A 23271-nucleotide genomic window follows, 5' to 3' on the forward strand; every position below is an offset into this window, starting at 1 on the left:
GGGTGAAGTTGCAGATAGCTGGAACTTATAAATAAACGATGGACTGGCTTGATCCCAAACTAAGGAGCATATAGGTGAGCCCTTTAAAACCCTAAGACCTCTCCCTGCTTGCCATGCACATGCAAGGGTCTCAATGGTAGACGATTGCATGCCCACGTACCTAAGACTGTGTGACACCTGAAAACCCTATAATAGTGAGCAGACACGACCACCGGCTCCCTGCACTTGAAACAGATGAAGTCAGGGTTACCTAGAATCAAGCCAGCAAGGAAACACAATAAAGGAAAAGACTTATCTGAGTAAACAGGAGCAGCAGCCTCCAGCAGTGAACACTTCATCCAGGAAGTAGTATAAACCTCAAAGTGAGGCAGTATGGGAGGGAATATAAAGGAAGACGATTAGTCTAAATAAGTGACACCTGGCAGAAGGAAAGGAGATGACAAAGTGAAACCAAAACAAAGAACATCATACAAGAGGTAGAGAAGAACATCTGTCAGACCTTCTCACAGAACTGGCGGGTGACAGTAATCTACCTTAAGCCACATACTTTCTTGTTCTTTCCTGTCTGCTGAATGTATAATTTTTGGGGCCTGTAGTCCACTGGCCTGCTGTAAAATTGATATCCAATGACCGTGTAATCTACCTCCAGCCACATACTTACTTGTTCTTTCATTTCTGCTGAATGTATAATTTTTGGGGCCTGTAGTCCACTGTTGATATCCAATGGCCGTGTAATCTACCTCCAGCCACATACTTACTTGTTCTTTTCTGTCCACTGAATGCATAATTTTGGGGGCCTGTAGTCCACTGACCTGCTGTAAAATGTATATCCAAGGACCGTGTAATTTACCTCCAGCCACATACTTACTTGTTCTTTTCTTTCTGCTGCATGCATAATTTTTGGGGCCTGTAGACCACTGGCCGGCTGTAAGATTGATATCCAATGACCATGTATTCTACCTCCAGCCACATACTTACTTGTTCTTTTCTGTCTGCTGAATGCAGAATTTTTGGGGCCTGCAGTCCACTGTCCGGCTGTAAAATTGATATCCAATGACCGTGTAATCTACCTCCAGCCACATACTTGTTCTTTTCTATCCGCTGAATGCATTATTTTTGGGGCCTGCAGTCCACTTGCCTGCTGTAAAATTGATATCCAATGACCGTGTAATCTACCTCCAGCCACATACTTACTTGTTATTTTCTGTACAGTGAATGAATAATTGTTGGGGCCTTGGAGGAATTCAACACCAGCGATGACCATGTGTTATCGAATTTCAACTATTATCATTAGGATTTTTTTCAAGAGGGGGAATTTCATTAGCCATGTTTTTAATCCAATTTTATATTTTTAGTTCTTTTAAACATATGTATTTGACCTGCATTTGTACTGGCCTGGAGTAAAATTGATATCCATTGACCGTGTAATATACCTCCGGCCACATAATCACTTGATCGTTTCTGTCCGGTGAATGCCTAATGTTTGGGGCCTGTAGTCCAGTGGCCTACAGTAAAATTTGTATCCATTGACTGCATAATGTACCTCGAGCCACATAATCAGAATTTCTTTTATGTCAAGCGAATGTCTAATTTTTAAGGCCCGTACTCCCATGGCCTAAAATAACATTTTTCTAGGCTCCAACAGGGCACATTTCAGAGAATTTCCCTTTAAGACGCGTATAAATGTACCCTGATTAAGATACATGTTTTTTGTTGTAATTTTTGTCATTGATCCCCCTCTAGTATGTCACTGTCCATGTTGTGCAACTATTTGTGAACATCTACTAAGTATTTGGTGGCTGCAAATATGAGCTGAAGGTTTTTCAGGTTCATTCACACGACATGCACACGACAGTTGTTTTTTGTGCCCGCAAATTGTGCGTCCGCCCCAAAAAACGGATGCAGCATCCGTTATTTTTTTGGGAGGATCCGTTTTTTTTCCCACAGATCCCTTGTAATAAATGCCTATCCTTGTCCGCAAATGTGAAAAAAGTAGGACATGCACTATTTTTTTTGCTGAAGGGAAACACGGACAAAGGACGCGGAACACAAACGGATAAACTATCAGCATTTTTTTGCTGAGCCATTGAAATGAATGGGTCCCTATCCTATCCGCAAAAAAACGGAACGGAGGCCGAGAAAAACAACGTCGTGTGCATGAGGCCTACATCTGTGTTAGTGAGCATTTCTCTTTTGCTGAGATAATCCGTCCAACCTCACAGGTGTGGCATATCAAGGTGCTGATTAGACAGCATGAATATTGCACAGGGATAAAATAGTAGTTCCATAATGGGATCAAAAATAAAATTATATAGTACAAAATAAAAATTCAAAAATATACAAAACACATTGTACCGTGCACATATTAAAACACACACTACACATTTTAGGCATCCACAAGAACCTGATGAATTAATTTATCAAGTTATTTAGTGCAAAACATAAACAGTATTAAAAAAAATAAACAAAAGAACAGTACTGAAAAAAAGATTCTCTATATTTACTCAGGCAGCTATAAAAAGTTAATTTTCTCCCTCATAAAACAAGGCCTTGTAGAGCTATATCAATGAAGAAATTTTAAAAAAGTTATGACTTTGTAAATGAAGATGAAAAAAAACTAAAATAACAAACAGCGTTCTCTTTTTTTATACCAAATGTTAACTCTAGAAGGCAGCTTATTTTCACTTTTAAACAGTGAAACATTTTTAAATATCACTTTCTCCTTGATCATGAGGCTATAAGTGTAGTTACTATGTGGGTTAGATTATTGCTGTATAGAAGAATGAACTGTGATATAGACAGGCAGATAGATAGATAGATAGATAGATAGATAGGTAGGTAGATAGATAGATAGATAGATAGATAGAGAAAAAGTTGATCTATCTATCATTCTAAATTCAATACCCCATAATGACAAAGTGAAAACAGAATGACATTTTGAAATCTTTGATAATTTAATGGAAAGAAAAAATAAAATATTGCACTGGGATAAGCATTCAGACCCTTACTTAGTTAAAGTCCCTTCAACAGTGATTACAGCCTCCAGTCTTCATGGATTTGGGGATTTTCTGCCATTCTTCTCTGTAGATCCTCTCAAGCTCTGTAAGGTTGGATGGGGACCATCGGTGGACAGCCATTTTCAGGTCTTTCCAGAGATGTTCTATTGAATTCAAGTGAGGGCTCTGGCTGTTCGGCTCATTCAGAGTTGTCCTTAAGCCACTGCTTTGTTGTCTTGGCCGTGTTCTTAGCATCATTGTCTTGGTGGAAGGTAAAACCTTCAGCCCAGTGTTAGGTCCAGAGCACTCTGGATCAGGTTTTCATTAAAGGGGTTGTGCAGGATAGTTTATCAATATCTGATTGTCGGAGGTCCGACACCCCTCTTCATTACACTGCACATCATCCCGGAAGTGTAGTGTAATGCAAGTACTCACTCCATTCACTTGAATTGAGTGACTACTTTTGTATTTAGACTATGCCGGTGCTCTACAAGAGACTATGCATAGTGTAATGACCAGGAAGCAGTGCTCGCATAGAGCACCACTTCCTCTTCAAACAGCTGATCGGTGGGGGTTCCGGGGGTTCAACCCCCGCTGATCAGATATTGATGATCTATTTTGTTGCTCACAGTCTGAGAGTCCTTGAATGTGCCATAAATCCCATATTGGTGGATGCTGCATTGATGGTTGACCTTCTGGAAGTTTTTTCATCTGCACACAGGATCTTTGAAGCTCAGCCAGAGTGACCCTTGGGTTCTTAGTCACCTTACTAAAGCCCTTCTATCCTGGTTACTTAGTTTGGCAAGGGGAGTGGGCATATGGCAGCTGTAGGAAGAGTTCTGGTTGTTCAAATTTCTTTAATTTAAGAATTATAGTGGCCACTGTGCTCTTGGGTACATTTCAGTGAAGTAGAAATTGTTTACCCACTTCTCCAGATCTGTGCCTCCACATAATTAAGTCTCTGGGCTCTACAGGCTGTTTTTGGTCTGATATGCATTGTCAGCTGTAAGGCCTTGTATAGGGGTGCGTCTTTCTAATCATGTACAATCAAGTTTACCAAGGTGTAGAAGCATCTAAAAAATTATCAAGAGAAATGGGAGGCCCCTAGAGCTAAATTTCAAGTGTCATAGCAACGAGTCTAAATACTTTCTAAATTTCTGTTTTTGTTTTTGATTTCTCATTATGTAGTATTGAGTCCAGATTGAGGGGGAATTTTATTTATATTTTTTTAACACAAGGCCTGCAACATAACAAAATGTGAAAAAAAGTGAAAGGGTATGAAGTCTCTCCTAAAAAAGGGTAAACTGTGACACTTGCAGAATAAAAATTAATTATTTAATCCATTTAAACATTCAGAACATATAAGCGTTGTAACCTACGCGTTTCAGATGATCATCCTTATGCTTAGTCATGGTTATATTATAAATACAAAACTACAAAACGTGAAGTTAAAATAACCTGACGTGAACACATCACGTCCCGTTCACACAGGTTAAAAAATATAGTCTGATTGCTACCCAGGGGCAGTATTGGCCTTAGACCCTACATGGAAATTTCCTGGTGGGCCGATTTCTAGGGGGCCACAGAAGCCCTCTTGATGGCCGAAGGCCAGGTACATAATGATATGATGCTTAACGGCTGCAGGTGCCCTCCTGAACTCAACTGTATTACTGTCCTCAAGGTGGTGATACAGTTAAATACTGTGGTGAGGGCAGCAGTATGTTGTGCTGTCCTGTAGTATTTGGTTCTGCTGGGGTGGTATTCTGGGCTGCACTACGATATTGCAGGTCCCACCTACTACGGTTGTCCGCACCTACTTGGGTTTAGAACCCACCTACAACATGTTTTTTTTTTTTTTTTTCCAGGGCTACTTTTAGATCCCAATTCGCCCCCGTTACTACCTACTATGCTATTAACCCTTCTGTTCTCAATCTGAACAATTATGAAAAATCCAAAGTATCCTGCTGGACTTAACATGCAGTCTGAACATAATACAAAAAAGTTTTTCTAACACCAACTTGTTATTTAGAACATTATTAATAGAAATACATTAAATCAGTGAGTAGATTCAGGCCATGTGGAAACCTACAATTCTGATTCAAGGTCCACACGGCCTCGCAGTTGTGTACTTTATATTTCCAATTACCACCTCGCTATTTGTGCACTTTGTCTTCTCCAATCACATGGAGTTTATCTGTATTACTATTGAGACACTGCACAAAATGTTTACATGTAGCTGACATATTTCATTTTTTGGAAATATCCCATAAATGCTCCCCAAAGTGTTTACACAGTGATCTTGTAGTACCTCCAATATACTGTAAACTGCAACTATCACAGTTAATAAAGTATATAACATGGGAAGTGCTGCAATTGATAAATAATTAGAATTGTTGATTAGTACTGTAAAATGTTGACTGATGACATTTAAGCATATACTTGCATAAAGAACATCGATTGCTGGTTCATTTCTGAGAACCTGTACTACTTAACCAAGTTTTTTTTTTGTTTTTTGTTTTTGTGTGTGTGTGTGTTTTCTCACCTAGGAGCAAACTAGGAGACAGTTGATTACTTTAAGGGGTTATCCAAGAATTGATAATGATGACCTATCCTCCGGACAGGTCATCATTATCACATCGGCCGGAGTTCTGTCATGGGGCCGCTCCTGCTGTTGTCACATCCCCACTCTGTTATGGGGCCACTACTTGAATCTTGGGGCACTGCACGGTTAAGTCCGCTGCGATAAATTAGACCTGACGGTAACAGAAGGGATTAAAAAGCATGTGTTTGGACTGCCACAACATGCATTAGACCAACATTTATTTTTTTCTCCACTACATTTATTTATTTTGTTCCACTAAGGGGAGGCAATGGGCCCCTATCCAGAGGAAGGGGGGAGTATACTTATTTAAAATATGACTTTTAATGTATTCTAGAAGTAACAGATTAAAAAGACTCACTAACAGTAAAGACATACATACACGGAAAGGACCAACTTAATGGTGCCCTGCTGGTTTAGATAAAAAATTCTGCTCCGTCAATGAAGACGCGAACAGTCTTACCAGACCCTTGGTAGATGGTCGGTGAGGTTCCTTGATGACAGGAGGCAGGAAACACTGGGTGTATGCCAGGCGGGAAAGAGGTGCTTCTGCTGTGTAGTCGGGTAGATCAGACAGTAGGAATGGTCCTATATAACCCTATCAAGGTGAAGGGGCTATTATGCTACTACCTGTCTACACAGAGCACTCGTCTTGGAAAAGGCGACCCCGTCCGGTAGCCTGTCCCTGTAGTGGACCTGTACCCTAGAGCTACAAAGAATATACCAGTGATAGATGGATGATGATACTTCCAGTGGTCTCCCGACGTGGCACGTTTCTGTCCGTGACTTCTTTAGGGGAACGACTGCAGGAGGTAACAATGTAGCCAGCGTGTTTCTGACCTTAGGCTAATTGGACACTGGGGAAAAGGAACAAGCTGTAAAGGCCTGTATTCTGCTTAACCCAGGATGGGATGCAGTGTGGCAGCAGGAGGGGTAGTCCTGTGCTAGACGGTCTGGGGGATATAGTAATCCCAAACACATGGAACCCTTATGGTTGGGGGTAACAGTATAGTAGACCAGCCTGCCCATTTTAGCAGCAGTTTCTCAGAAAGGCATCAATGAAAAAAACAGCCATTAAAAATGGTCCCCTTCTATTGTATGGGGGCTGTTGGTCTGTGAAAATGGACAAAAAATTACGACCTACTTTTTGACGGCCATTATTCACAGGCCATAAAAAAACGGCCACTTTGAATAACCCATAGACTACCATTGTTCTTAAAATGGCCCTGTCTTATACTCTGAGGTCTCCTAGGACTGAGACCTCAAAGTGTCAGACACAACTTTGCAGGACAATCCGAGCAGCTTCAGTTTGGGATGAGTTTCTTCATAGACAAATCAAATCTTCCAACTGATTCCTTAGGATTGGAGCAAAAAGAAATGTCAAGAAATTTGCCAGGATCTAAAAGTAAAGTTTAATTATTGCAGAATCAATGGAACCTGTTAGGGACCTTATTATTAGATATTCTGGATTATTGGATGTTTATAGAATAGCAGGTAAAAGGGATATGGAAATGATAAGAACTCATTAGTAAAAATAAAGGGGGACAGTTACTAATCTATTTATGTCACTTTTGTGGTGTAAATAGGTTGCAAATGTCGCATGCTGTTTATGTAAAATTTGCAACATTGTCCCCTTGACACCACTTTTCAGAAGTGGCGAGAAAAGGGTGCGTGCCAAGGGTGGGCATTGCCGCAGGCCTGCCACATTTATCTTTCTGGCATGAATAAAGATTTAAATCTACGACAGCTAGGAGGCTGCTATAGATTTGTGTGTCGCACTGCACGGCTGGAAGATACGCCAAATATGTGAGATGTGTGCGCCTCTGCATAAATTTGGCACATCCTTCGGTAGTACAGGTGAAATCATGAACCAGCATACAATACAATAAAATAAAAGCTATACAAGATAGTGTAATGACCCAGAGTGCCATTACCACTTCTGTACTCCACTACTATCTCCTTTGGTTAACCTAATGTCATTCTGTATATTTATTGCAGGACTGTCACACTGTGCATTTCCTATTTCTTCAAAATGTTTAAGTTATCATGTAATGTGCCTGGTTCACCAGCAGGTGGCAGCATAAATGGCAGAGCTACAGGTACAGAGAATGGAGCTTTTCTTTCCATTCTAAGACCCCCCTCTGTGGTGTGGTGGGCATGTCCCATTTGCTGTAGGAAGGGTGGGGACCAGTGAGAGTCAGTTTAGCTTACCCCCTGCTAAGGCAGAGTTGCAGTTACCCCCTGTTTGGGGAAGGCAGCAGGTGCATGTCCTGCTGGACGTGCCTTGTCTGGGCCAGCTAGAGCACCTTCTGCTCTGCTGGATGTGGCGGCAGAAGCTTGAAGCCTCTGAAGCCAGGAGTAAAGTTCCCTGGACCAGTTTAGAGACAGACTACAGAAAGAAGTTGCAACTTGCAGCCTACTGCTAAAGTGAAGTTATACAGCTATCCTGTCAGTGCAGCAGAGAGCAACTAATGTAGCATAGAGGAGTTTAACTGCCACAGGTAATGCTAACGCCTGCTGGAACCAAGATAAAGCCTGTAAATCATTTTGGAGAAACGTTCACTGAAAGTAAAGTTGTTATCAACTTCATCACAAGGTCTGGACTCAATTTATTTCATCATCCCCTTCATCAAAAACCCCCTTGTTCATTGCTTTGGAGTCAACACCTGGGGTCCAGCATATCCAGGTAGGAGCACCGTGAGACAGGCACCAACATTAAGGGACATTATAGGCTACCTGGGGGGAGGCGCCCATTGCAATAATAATAATGTTTATTTATATAGCGCCAACATATTCCGCAGCGCCTTACAATTCAGGGGTTCATGTACAAACAGTCATAAATAACATAGTAACAGACAAGTCGATTATTACAACAAGAGGGATGAGGGCCCTGCTCGCAAGAGCTTACAATCATATGCTTCCCCAGGATCATCTGTTATAATCTAAGCAAATCCCATCCACACTGTGAGTATTACTGTTATAAAAATTACTTTAAGATTAATTAGAGGCCATTTACAGATGAGCATATTACAGGTGCATATGTGTGCCCGTAATACGGGCAATTGTACCGGCCTGACCGCAGGCTAACTGACCCAAATCCATGATGCTGTGATTTTGGGACAGTAAACTCATGGTCAGATTGGGAAACTCATCCATATTATACGTGCAGATATATGCCCATAATACAGTTATGTGAAACTTGGGGTAAGTTCACACATAGGTTTTTGTGGCAGTTTTTCTTGCAGTTCAGCCACAGTTGAATCCAGGGAATGAGAAGTACGGTATTTCTTTCCATTAGATTTTTCACTCTCTTCCAACCCATGTCTTCATTTGACTTAAAAAATTGGCACAAAAACTTATATGTGAATCCACCCCTATTCTGTAAAAAACAAACTGCATTCCAGTGTATACTTATTATTTTCCACTAGATGGCAGTATGACCTTAAACAAAAATATAAATTGCCCAAACACACAGATTTAACACAATATATAAAATATGAAAAATAAATCATGAAACATTATTGTGAGGCTCTCTTCACATTGCATTTTTCCTGCACATTCAGGCTATTGCATGGCACTTTACAATCAGAGGGTTCATGTACAAACGAATTCATACATTACATAGAAAAACAACAAGTCATCAATTACAACAAGAAGAATGAGGTCCCTGCTTCCAAGAGCTTCCAATCTATGAGGAGATAGGGTTCATATAAACAGTAAAAAGTGCTTGTTCTGTACAATGGTCCAGCCATTTTAGAGGGGTTCTCTCACTTCAGCAAGTGGCATTTATCACGTAGAGAAAGTTAATGCAAGGTTAATACTAATGTATTGTGATTGTCCATATTGCTTCCTTTGCTGGCTGAATTGATTTTTCCATCATGAAGGGTGGTCATAACCATGGAAACGAGCATTGTATAAAGTGATGGAAAAATGATTCCAGACAGAAAAGGAAGCAATATGGACAATCACAATACATTAGTACATGCCTTGTATTCATTTTGCAGTGTGTATAGTACAGGTAGGGTGGTAGAAATAGATGAGTGTGGAGATATAGGGGATAATGCAGCACCAGTTCTGTGGAGAGCTTTGTCAGAGTGAGCATTTTAGATTGAATCCTGTACTGTATGGGTTATCAGAGTGGAGGCATCTGCGTAGCGGTTAGACATGTGGATGAGCCAGGCTGCTGCATTCAGTATAGATTTGAGAAGGGAGAGTTTAGTGAAGGGAGAGACCAATTCGCAGTGAGTTACAGTAATCAAAATCAAATTTTTGTTGTTTCCAGGGTAGGAAAAGGCAGATTAGAGATGTTTTGAGGTGTAGGTGGCATGATCAGGAGAGAGATTGCATATAAGAAATGAAAGAAAGATCAGTTTAAACGTGACGCCGAGACAGCTGGCGTGCTGCCTAGTCGCTATATTACTACCACACATTTCAGTTGTAAGTAAGTAAGTAGAATGAAAAAAACACAAGTACTTCAGTTTTTGAAAGATTCAGTTTCAGGTAGAGAAAGGACATGGTTAGTGTTGAGCAAATTGAAGTATCTGAAGTGGAATACAATCCGATTTTCTGGAAAAAATGTATTCGCTGCAAAGCCAAATTTCCTTGCACTTCATAGTTATGAATCATTTCTCCCTGAAATGGTGGTGGGAAAAAATACATACTCAGCTCATTCATTTGAGCGTAAAGAGGTCCCCGTGGCCATCTTGATTGAAGATACCGCATGATTTTGTGTGCAGTGTCTTCAAACAAGATGGCCACCGCGGCCTTTATGCGATCAAATGGATAAGGTGATAGGTAGTCACTGGTGTTCTGAAGTACAGCATGAGTAAGGTCACAAGAAGAAGGGTACAGTTGGGTGTCATCAGCATTCAGATGGTACTGAAAACAAAATCTCGTGATATTCTGTCCTATAGGGGCTGTGTACAGAGTAGGAGAGGACCTAGGAATGAGCCCGAGGAACTCCAACAGCCAGAGGAAAAGGAGAAGAAGTAGAGCCAGCAAATGACACACTGCAAGAGCAGCTAGAAAGATAGGAAAAAAACAGCAGTGTCCTTAAGTCCAATAGATTGGCGTATACTAAGTAGAAGTTGGTGGTCTACAGTGTCAAAGGTGCTATTTGTCACTTTGGTAAGGGCAGTCTCTGTAGGGTGTGGAATGGAAACCAGATCGTAAGGGATCAAGGAGAGAGTTAGAAGAAAGATGGGGGATGAGGTGGGAGTAGACCAGGCATTCCAGAAGTTTGGAGATGATGTAACAGAGTTATGACAGAATGTTTGAAAGAGGAGGGGTAGATACCACAAGAGAGAGAGATTGAAAGTTTTAGTTAGCTGAGTAATGACAGCCGAGAAGAGACACAGGAGAAGGTTTAAGGGAATGGAGTCTGTAGTACATGTGGTAGGTTGAGAAGATAAGAGGTTCCTGGAGACTTCTACTGTGATTGGGTTAAATGTAGAAAGAGAAACAGTGGAGGTGTGGGAGGTAAGGGGATTGATGATGTTTTGAGACTGGGAGCTAATTTCATGCAGGATGTTTTCAATTTTCTCTTTACAGTAGGTGGCCAGATCTACAGTACAGAGGTCAGAGATGGGTGCCTTCACTTTATGATGCAGGAAGGAATGAAAGGTGTCAAAGAAGTTAGTTTTTTTATTTTTTTTATTTTTAATTGGATAGTGAAGAGATCAGAGAGGTGAAATAGGTCTGCTTGGCAAGGTTGATGGCAGTTATAGGTCCTTAACGTATAATGGAGAAAATCTTCTGGTATATGAGAGTTTCTACATAGGCATTCAGCACTCCTGGAGCATATAAAAATTCTAAGAGTAGAGACCAATCTTCTTGGGCAGATTTACTAATTCCAGAGATAGTGTAAACTTTGGCAGCCTAAAGATGCGTTATATTTATCCTAGTAGTTCATGCTGGATACAAAATTAGGTCTAATGTTAAAACACCTATTGGTTGACTTACTTTGCAATTGAATTTTGGAGCAAGATTTTGGCACAATTTTTATATAAAATGTTGCATATTAGGCCATGCCCCTTCTCTACTAAATCTCATCCCCTTACTAGGTCACACTCACTTTGCAAGTTTAGCACAGTGGATTCCTCTAAATCTATGACATGATATCAGCCTAACCACATTAGCAAATGCAGTAAATGAGTAAATAAATATAGTTAAATAAAGTTACAAATTCAGTAATAGATTTAATAAATAGCAGATAAACTGAAAAATAAGAATACTTTCATATAAACATTTTAGCTTTCTTTGCCTCTTTCAACAGCTCTTAGTCAGAAGTAATTCACAGCAACCTGGCTGGCCCTCCCCCCATAACAGCAGTCTGGCTGTGTAGTCTGGACCTCCCCCTATAACAGCAGACCAATTATGTAGTCTGGACCTCCCCCTATAACAGCAGACCAATTATGTAGTCTGGACCTCCCCCTATAACAGCAGACCAATTATGTAGTCTGGACCTCCCCCTATAACAGCAGACCAATTGTGTAGTCTGGACTCGGTTCTCCTATAACAGCAGTCTGATTGTGCAGTCTGGAGGTTTGCCTATAACAGAAGTCTAATTGTGTCGTTTGGAGGTTCTCCTATAACAGCAGTCTGATTGTGTAGTCTGGATCCCCCCCCCCCCCCCCCCTATAACAGCAGTCTAATTGTGTAGTCTGGAAGTTCCTCTATAATAGCAGTCTGGTTGTGAGAGCTACATATTTCCCTATATTGGCACCTTCACTGTGTAGTCTCAAACTTTCCCTATAACATATAACAATGACAGTTGTTTACAAGACTGCAAAACATGACTTTAACTACGGTATAGCAATTACTTTCCCAAGTCCTAATCAATGACGCTTGGTACTCACTCCCTATAACTTGAGTAGTGCAGAATTATGTAACAACTGGACAGTCATTAAAAAAGATATTCAAAGCATGTATCAGATTGAAAGATATCTGTTACAGCAGTGGGTTTTCAGCCACTGTGGCAACCGACTGATTTGGCCTTGGGCTACTCCTAAGGGTGTATTCACACGACCATATTTCTGTGCCCCCATCCGTTCTGCAATTTTTCTGAACGGATGTGGGCCCATTCATTTCAATGGGGCAGCAAAAGATGCAACAGTACTGTCCGCATACATACTTTTGTTCTGCGGCCCCGCAAAAAATATAGAGCAACGCAGGCAATGAAGTGTTCATACAGAGATCAGGCACAGGTCAGGCAGCAGAGGGTCATAATCCAGTAAACGGGCAAAAAGTTGGTACACAGGCAGACAACAGAAACAGCACACCTTCACAGGACACCAGCAAGGTGACCAGCCATTGACTAGTGTGAAGTAGAATACGTGTGCTCTGTCCCTTTAAGAGCTGGAGAAAGTACGTGTGCCTTAGGGTCCATATAGACATCCGTAGAATGGGTCCGGATCCGTTCTGCAATTATGTGGAACGGGTGCGGACCCATTCATTTTCAATTGGGGCGGAAAAGATGCGGACAGCACACAGTGTGCTGTCTGCATCCACATTTCCGGTCCGCAGCCCCGAACTTCCAGTCTGCGGCTGCGGACAAGAATAGGAATCCTCCCCCTATAACATCAGTCTGGTTGTGTAGTCAGGACGTCCCCCTATAACAGCAGTCTGCCTGTGTAGTCTGGACCTCCTCCTATAACAGGAGTCTGGCTGTGTAGTCTGGACCTCCTCCTATAACAGGTGTCTGGTGGTATCGTCTGGATCTCCTCCTATAACAGGAGTCTGGTTGTGTAGTCTGGACCTCCTCCTATAACAGCAACTCCCTCAAACACAGTTAGTGAGAAACATATATGAAATATCTGTTACTCATTACCTATCGGCAGTCTGGCTGTGTACTCTGGACCTTCTCCTATAACAGCAGTCTGGTTGTGTAGTCTGGACCTCCCCCTATAACATCAGTCTGGTTGTGTAGTCAGGACGTCCCCCTATAACAGCAGTCTGGCTGTGTAGTCTGGACCTCCTCCTATAACAGGTGTCTGGTGGTATAGTCTGGGCCTCCTCCTATAACAGGAGTCTGGTGGTATAGTCTGGACCTCCTCCTATAACAGGAGTCTGGTTGTGTAGTTTGGACCTCCTCCTATAACAGGAGTCTGGTTGTGTAGTCTGGATCACCCCTATTACAGCAGTATGGTTGTGTAGTCTGGACCTCCCCCTATAACATCAGTCTGACTGTGTAGTCTGAACCCCCCATCCCTATAACAGCAGTGTAGCTATGTAGTCTGGACCTCCACCTATAACAGCAGGATGGTTGCGTAGTCCTGGTCCTCCCACCATACGAGAATTTTGGCTGTGTAGTCTGAACCTTCCATATAACAGCAATCTGGGCCTCCCTCTATAGGAGCAGTCTAGTTTTGTAGTCTGAACCTTCCCCTATAACAGCAGTCTGACTGTGTATTCTGGCCCTTACCCTATAAGAGCAGTCTAGCTTTATAGTCTGGACCTTCCCCTATAACAGTAGTCTGGCTATGTAGTCTGAAACTCCCCATAACAGCAGTCTAACTGCGTAGTCTGGACCACCCTTATAACAGCAGTATGGTTGTGTAGTCTGGACCTCCTTTTATAACAGCAGTCTGGCTGTGTAGTCTGGACCTCCCTCTATACGAGCATTCTGGTTTTGTAGTCTGAACCTTCCCCTATAAGAGCAGTCTGACTGTGTAGTCTGAAACTCCCCATAACAGCAGTCTGGCTGTGTAGTCTGGACCTCCCACTATAACAGTAGTCTGGTTGTGTAGTCTGGACCTCCCAATATAATAGTAGTCTTGTTGTGTAGTCTGGACCTCCCCCTATAACATCAGTCTGACTGTGTAGTCTGGACCCCCATCCCTATAACAGCAGTCTAGCTATGTAGTCTGGACCTCTACCTATAACAGCAGTATGGTTGCGTAGTCTGGTCCTCCCACCATACGAGAAGTTTAGCTGTGTAGTCTGAACCTTCCATATAACAGCAGTCTGGGCCTCCCTCTATAGGAGCAGTCTGGTTTTGTAGTCTGAATCTTCCCCTATAACAGCAGTCTGACTGTGTAGTCTGGCCCTTACCCTATAAGAGCAGTCTAGCTTAATAGTCTGGACCTTCCCCTATAGCAGTAGTCTGGCTATGTAACCTGGACCTCCCCCTATAACAGCAGTCTGGCTATGTAGTCTGAAACTCCCCATGACAGCAGTCTGACTGTGTAGTCTGTACCACCCCTATAACAGCAGTATGGTTGTGTAGTCTGGAGCTCCCCCTATAACAGCAGTCTGGCTGTGTAGTCTGGACCTCCCTCTATAAGAGCAGTCTGGTTTTGTAGTCTGAACCTTCCCCTATAAGAGCAGTCTGACTGTGTAGTCTGAAACTCTCCATAACAGCAGTCTGGCTGTGTAGTCTGGACCTCCTCCTATAACAGCAGTCTGGTTGTGTAGTCTGGAGCTCCCCCTATAACAGCAGTCTGGCTGTGTAGTCTGGACCTCCCTCTATAAGAGCAGTCTGGTTTTGTAGTCTGAACCTTCCCCTATAAGAGCAGTCTGACTGTGTAGTCTGAAACTCCCTATAACAGCAGTCTGGCTGTGTAGTCTGGACCTCCTCCTATAACAGCAGTCTGGTTGCGTAGTCTGGAGCTCCCCCTATAACAGCAGTCTGGCTGTGTAGTCTGGACCTCTTCCTATAACAGCAGTCTGGATGCATAGTCTGGAGCTCCTCCTATAACAACAGTCTGCCTGTGTAGTCTAGACCACATCCTATAACAGCAGTCTGGCTGTGTAGTCTTGACCTCCTCCTATAACAGCAGTCTGGCTGTGTAGTCTGGACCTCCTCCTATAACAGCAGTATGGTTGTGTAGTCTGGAGCTCCTCCTATAACAGCAGTCTGGCTGTGTAGTCTGGACCTCCTCCTATAACAGCAGTATGGTTGTGCAGTCTGGAGCTCCCCCTATAACAGCAGTCTGGCTGTGTAGTCTGGACCTCCCACTATAAGAGTAGTTTGGTTGTGTAGTCTGGACCTCCCAATATAACAGTAGTCTGGTTGTGTAGTCTGGACCTCCCACTATAACAGCAGTCTTGCTGTGTAGTCTGGACCTCCCAAAATAACAGTAGTCTGGTTGTGTAGTCTAGACCTCCCACTATAACAGCAGTCTGGCTGTGTAGTCTGGACCTCCCAATATAACAGTAGTCTGGTTGTGTAGTCTGGACCTCCCAATATAACAGTAGTCTGGTTGTGTAGTCTGGACCTCCCACTATAACAGCAGTCTGGCTGTGTAGTCTGGATCACCCTATAACAGCAGTATGGCTGTGTAGTCTGAAACTCCCCATAACAGCAGTCTGGTTGTGTAGTCTGGATCACCCCTATAACAGCAGTCTGGCTGTGTAGTCTGGATCACCCCTATAATAGCAGTCTGGCTGTGCAGTCTGGATCACCCCTATAACATCAGTCCGGTTGTGTAGTCTGGACATCCCTCTATGACAGCAGTCTGGCTGTGTAGACTAGACCTGGCTGTGTAGTCTGGACCACCCCTATAATAGCAGTCCAGCTGCATAGTCTGGACCTTCCCTATAACAGTAGTCTGGCTTTGCATTCTATTCTATACCTGAACTGTAATATGCACCATAATTCACTTGGATGTGTATGTTTACGTTGCTGTTTTGAAAAATGCTTCAATAAAAGGCTTGCTTCAAACTGTTAAAGAAACTGATTTTTGGCATGTACAGGGTGAGGCAAAAGCATGGATGCAGTCTTTTAACTGGTGTAGCATGCAGAAAATTGACTGCCAGTGTGTGAGAGTAATAATTGGGAGGGAGACTGCATTATTTGGTGAAGGAAATATTTTCAGCCTCCATATTGAAATCCGCCAAATAGAATTCAGCTCAGGGTTTTAATGTGATATATTAGTCTTATCTAGAATTTACTCTGAAACACAATAACACTGTCAGTTTTGACCCATCTTTACTTGTTTAGGGGGTTGTGAGGTCATAGTTTCCTACGGTGATTTACATGACGTGTTCAATGTATCCAGTAAAGATTTGATATATTACATGATCCCTTTTCCCAGTGGAAAAACCTGAGCTGAATTCTATATGGCAGATTTAAATATGGAAGCTGAAAATGTTTCCTCCACCAAACAATGCAGCCTCCCTCCCAATTATTACTTTCATACATTGGAAGTCAATTTTCTACCGATTATACCAGTTAGAAAGGTGTGTCCAGACCTTTGCCTCGCTATGTATGTCATAGGCACTTATGCAGCGGAAAATTCTCTTGAAATCAGCTCTGGATCAGTATATGATATCAGTATCATATTTTCAGCTTGACTATTGAACACAGTATGGTTTAACATCTTCTTAACAAATCATACAGCTTTGTGGCATTTTATAATTCTGTTTTTTGAGCCAAATCCAGGAATGGATACAGTAGGATGGAAAAGTATAGTTCATTTCAATATATTTTCCTACCTTTTGAATTCACTTTTGCTTTCAGTTAAAAATGGGAATGTGTCATCAGAAATGACCAATTATAGACATGTGGCAATAGGACTGAAATAAACACCTGAATACCGTATTTTTCGCCCCATAAGACGCACCTAGGTTTTAGATAAGGAAAATAAGAAAAAAATATTTTTCATTACACCTCATGTCAGACCACCAATCAGACCCCCAATATTAATCAGACCTCAGCTCACAGCCCCAATCAGGTCCACAATGTTAATAAGACCTCAGATCACACCTCAGATCAAAGCACAATATAAAGAAGACCCCATGCCTCAGTTCCCAGATGAGACCTCCATGCCTCATATCAGTCTTCCATGCCTCATAAGCCATATGTGATCAGCCCCCAGTTTAATATAATTCATCCCCCAGCCATATGTAATCAGCCCCCAGCCATATGCTAATCAGCCCCAGCCATATATAATTCCGCCCCCAGTATTATATAATTCATCCCCCAGCCATAATGCAGCCCCAGCCATAATGCAGCAGCCCCCAGCTTCAGATCACAAAAAAATAAAGCACTTACCATATTTTTTGCCCCATAAGACGCAATTTTTCACCCCAAAGTGGGGGGGAAATGCCCCTTCATCTTATGGGGCGAATACTAATGAGCGCTTCCAATATGGAAGCGCTCATTAGTACTGGAGGACCAGGAAGCAGTGAAGGCTCTGTACTCACCGCTTTCTGGTCCTCGGCTGTCGGCTGTGAAGGCTGCGTACAGCGTGAGGGCGCTCTGTGACCTCACGCTGTGCACGCCAGTTCACAGCACAACCGACGGAGGAGGAAGAAGATCGCGGGTGGTGAGGAGAGGCGGCGTCCAGGAGCAGGAGAGGTACCGTACTTGTGTCCGTATAGTGTATTTTAATATAAAAGGTTGATTTAAATAATGGGTTATCAGTAATTAGTCACAAAGCTAATTTTTTTGTAAAATTCGGCGAAGCAGCCGAAGCAAATTTCCTATTACTTAGCTTATCTCTAGTCATCAGTATTAAAGTCTTGGACAACCCCTTTAAAATCATTCCCTCCCCACCACTGGCCCCTTGATCTAAATAGCTAATTATAGCCCTAGAGATCACAAATGCATCTACACTCTTTTTATCCCAGTTTACCGAGCCTTATGTGTAATTCAGTTTATATTGCCTCTATATATAGTGGCTTGTTTTTATTGATTTTATTCTCAATATATCTGAATGAAACACGTTTGGATCTCATCGTCCAACGGACACGAAGTCTAACAAAGATAACTGTTCAGTTGTTACCAATAAAGTTAATTGAAGGGGGGGGAGCAGTAGACAGGCGTGACAAAAGCGTCCAAAAAAAGAGAGAGAATTGAGCAGCTGTTGTCTGGATGGGAAACACACTGACATTGTCTGCCTGCTAGCATCATCACATAATCAGCCAGCCCTGCAAGCTTAATAACCTCCTCAGTGCTGGAGCCGGCGGCACCGTCAGGCTAACGATTCCTTTATTAGAAGACACGCAAAGGTAAGCTCTGATAATGGGGGCTGCACGGCTTGGAACTTGCATGCATCCCCTCTAGTTCTAGCTGCGGAGCTCTTACAGGGTCTTGCATTGAGACATTCACACAGACCTACCATTGAATGTGTGGTAGGAGGATATTGCCATCATGGAGAAGATTCTCTGCTTCTGTACAATGCAGCTTGTCAATTATTTAATGCGTTATGCAATCATCGCCGGCCTTTTATTTTATATGAATCGTATATCAAACCCGTCTCATCATATACGTCTCGAAGGGGTGCATGCCATGTCTGTTAGAGGATAGCTGGGGTCGCATGTCCTACATGTTTCCGCTCCCCTGCTTACATCCCAGTGATTAAAGGCAACAGTGAGGGATTCTCTGGTTTAGTGTCCTCCATAGGGCGCTCGCTATGCAACAAAATCTTGAGACCTCCTGGTAGATGATTAATTATTGAAATCATACAACGGCCTCTTTTTTTGTAGCATGTGCACTGGATGGGGAAAAGAATCCTGCTAGCCATTGGTTCATAGGACGGGTACCAAGTAGGCCATGCACTGTTACCAGGCAACAGCATCTGCTGCTCCTAAATTACAGATAAGCATGCACAAAGCAATCCAAAAAATTGAGGAATGTTAATGTTTTTAATTTATATAATTTTTTGGGGAAAATGACTTGAGCAAATATTTGTCACTTAAATACTTGATTTAAACTAAACTACCCCCGCGCCTTCTCAGTCAGCGACGAGCTGCTGGTAAATTGCCGGGAAATTTTGGGATTTGCTGGGAAAGTGATCTATTATTTAGGCTATGTTCATACTATGTTTACAGTGGTTGCATGCCGTATGCGCTGAAAGCGTATCCATAGGCCTCTATTTATCTGACTGAAAGGTTGTCCTTTTGGCCTCCATCGGGCATGTTCTCCTGTTTGGAATAGTGCAGGCTCAGCTATTCCATGCATAGGCTATCTTCAAAATATACCATATGGGGCCTATGAACGACATTAGTCAATGTGTGCTTATCCAGTATAAACTATGACATCTGCCAGAAGTATATGTCAGGAAGTCCTCCTGATGTATATATCCTGACGTAACCTGTTATAAGGGGGCATGGAGCAAAAGGAAAGAAAAGTCACCTGTAACGAGCACTTTGGTCCAACACCAAGCTCCTTTGCCCTCTGGACCAAATGTTTGACGGGCCGTGTACATGCACTTGACCACTGCCATCCAATGAATGTCCTCAGCCATGACCTTTAGACCAAAGCCATAGGTTCTGGTCTTGGAGAACCCCTTTAAAGGGTAATTCCAGCTTAATAATGCCTACTCTGCAGAATTTCATTGATCCCCTTAACATCATCCTGACTGAAGCAAGTTGTGGCAGAAGCTATTCACACTTGGTCAGGTCTCAAACAATGCCTGTTGGACAGCTGTTCCCTGAGTTACTAGAATATGTAGGAGGTTAGTTGAATCTCTGTGAGGCACAGCTTGATTTTGTCAGATCTACGATTATAATAAATGTTACGCTACTTGTCATCTACATGTATTTTTTTTTTATAAAACAGGTTGAGTGAAATTAGGTCACTACTCTAAATAGCAGTAAGTAACCAGAAGTAGTATAGGAGCCAGCTGAAGACTAAGGAAAATGCACAATTAGTCATATCTTTTATTTCAAAGCCAGATGACAATAAATATGGCTACCATTATAGATCACATAGCTTTCTTGAAGCAACAATATAGGTATAGGTATGCAACAATATAGGATAAACTAATGTATCATTGACTAACAAGAGTAATTTTTCATTCATGTCTCTTGGGACATTAACGGGAAATTAGGTTATTCCTGTAAGAAGCTGGATAGCGCCAAAGGAATTTTTGACATCTTGGCCGAAATACACTTAAAGGGGCTTTCCTGTACTCAGGATAGTCTATCAGTATTTGATTGGTGGGGTCCAATAACTAACACTCCCATCAGTCAGATGTTCTTCGTGGTCCTTCCATCCATTATTTAGTGGACATAGCTGGTTACTGCAGCACTACTCCCACTGAATGGAATAGGTGAAGCACTACAGTAACTAACTCCGTCCACGGCAAAATGAGAGTGGGAGATGTTACTCGACAAGTGTACCACGGTTTACTCCGATTGAGGCAATAAACTTGACGGTTGCATACAGTATTGTAGTACTGTGCGTGGTGGTTATCTGTAGCCTCTATGTCTCTATGTGCAAGTATATACACAGGTAGTTGCCATCAGTAACAGAGCAGTCTCTATACTTCCTAAATGGTTGCTACTGGTATCAAGACAGTCTCTATACTCCTCCATGTTTTTGTCAGTAGTAACAGAGCAGTTTCTACACTCTCCAGGTGTTTGACACTGGCCTAATGATGGACTCTATTCTCCACAGAAAGATGCCACTGGTAGCAGGACAGTCTATATAGATTCACATAGAATACATGTACCGGGCAGTTTTCCCTTGTAACAGGGCAGACTTCTCCACACTCGTAGTCTACTCACAGCAGGCTTAAAAGGTAGTCACCACTGGCCAGCCCAGTCTGTTTACTGAGCTCACGTTGTGTCTCACTATGCATCTTAACAATGTCATTATTCACAGTCCTCAGTACACAGAAACTAGGTGGTCGCAGGGCCTAGCAGGTTGGCCGAGTCACAATCTCTGGTCACTATTTATTTAACAGTATTAGGTTGGGTTCAAACCAAATTATAATCTCTAGGCCGAAAATGGTCTGGAACCACTTGTGTTATCCAGGATGATCTCCTCCTCCTCTCCCAGCAGCCCAATCATTGCTTCTCAAACTGTGAGATGAACATCACTTGTTCGATTCCGCAAAGTTGTTGGTGAAGGGCATGAATCGCAACAGGGGAGGCTTGTTTCAAAGAATATTATATATTGGATTGATGAGAAAGATTTGAAGATCATTGAAGATGGTGTTGGGGAAGTGGGTATGTCAGAGCTGATTAAGATTCTGTGTTTACTGTCAAATAACCTGCAGGATATTGCAGGCAAGAACAGCAATAATATGCATATTGTCCCCCCACCAAACCAGCCAAACCCAATACCAGCAACAGCCCCTGTTTAAAGGTGCCGTGCAGCCATTAACAATGAAGTAGAACTATACAGTGCGGTCTTCATTATTACGGTAAATGAAAAGCATCTGCAGGTTAATTGGCCAGGCAGTAGAGTGGCCTGGGTATACCTGAATTCTAGCAATTCGTGATGAATTAATTCAGAACTAAGCAAATTTCTTGCCAACTTCGGCAAAGTCGCTGAATCAAATTTTTAACAACTTCGCTTATCTCTAGTATTTTGAATAACCAGTGATATTAAACCCTGACATCCATCTTTAACTTTAATCTTGATCCCAGGGGTAGTCATGGTGGCTGATATCAGAATACTACCCGCAGTGACAACATGGAGGCGGTAGTCTTACTCGCTTACCTACACTATGCTCACACCTGTAGTTTGACATCAGCACGGTGTAAGTGACTAAAGTAGGAGAAAGGGTTGGAGGAGGAATGGCGGAGACATGAGATAAAATAATCATAATGTAAGGTAAAATAATCCCAGTAAAGACTATGCATACATTGTAGAGGGATGCAATATTTAGTGGTGGTAGGACTGCAGCGCATACTGTGCATTGTTCTAATGCTTTGTACTCTGACTCTGTACTAGGCTCAAGGGACTGACACCATCTTTTATTGGTAGCAGTGGCTTCTCACAACTGTATCTGCATCTGAAAACAGTAGAAATGAAATGAGCCCAACTCGTGGCTTGGCAACTCGTAGCCTGCTATGTGGAGTACTGGGGACCAACTAACCCCTCGCTGATGTACAATCTCTCCTATAGGCTGAAGCTTCCCCTAGCTATCTTTATGGGGAGCCTTTTGTTACCTGTTGCTTGAGAAGGGTGCTCAAACCTGGAGACATCTGCAAAGTTTGGCTTATTATATAGTGTTTATAGTGTTCATGCTATGTACTGTGCACAGGACTAAAGGAGAAGGAGTTACATGGCTACAGTGATAGAGAGAGACAGCAAGGTAACCCCTCTTAAGGCAATCCAGTCCCTGCTGCTGCAGAGGGATAACAAGTTAAGACACCCTATGGACCCCAGAATAGTGGACACTACAGCCATGGTTGCCAGAGCACAGCTAATATCCAGGGATCCCTATAGCAGATATTTTAGGCCATGTAATTGGGCTGTAGTTGTCTGCTTACATCATGGTGGGACATCTGGATGGACTTTGCCTTGTATACAAACTACTGCTGTATGGGCTACAACTTCAAACCTGCATACAGTAAAGAAAAACTAAACCGGTTTCATCTATCTTGCTTTCTGACACTCTTAAAGGGGTTTTATGAGACTTTTATACTTATGACCTATCCTCTGGACAGGTAATCACTATCTAATCAGTGGGGTCTGACACCAAGGACTCCCACGGATCAGCTGTCTGAGAAGGCACCAGCACTTGTGGTACAACCATGGCCTCCTCACAGCTTAGCCTAGGTCATGATGACATCAGGTTCATGAGTCACATGGCCTAGGCGCCTCCTAGACCCATTGAAGTGAATAAGGCTGAGCTGCAATGCCAATCACAGCTGCTGTACAATGTATGTCTCTGTTCTTGGTGAGCTGAGAGAAATTACCATCAGGCAGGGAGCCCACAGCTACAAGGAGTGCTCCAAGTGAACACAGGGTGACTCTCCTTCACTACACTGACC

General features: G+C 42.5%; 1 protein-coding gene across 1 annotated transcript in view; it reads left to right on the forward strand.

Annotated features, from left to right (window-relative positions):
- Nucleotides 1-18417: 18417 nt before the first annotated feature.
- Nucleotides 18418-23271, forward strand: part of PKIA (cAMP-dependent protein kinase inhibitor alpha) — a 105326-nt gene continuing 100472 nt past the window's right edge. Inside the window, exon 1 of the mRNA XM_044294334.1 lies at nt 18418-18549. The gene's annotated coding sequence lies outside the window, so the exon portion shown is untranslated. The remainder of the gene's footprint in view (nt 18550-23271) is intronic.

Source organism: Bufo gargarizans, chromosome 5, assembly GCF_014858855.1.
Source record: "Bufo gargarizans isolate SCDJY-AF-19 chromosome 5, ASM1485885v1, whole genome shotgun sequence".
Lineage (NCBI taxonomy): Eukaryota > Metazoa > Chordata > Amphibia > Anura > Bufonidae > Bufo > Bufo gargarizans.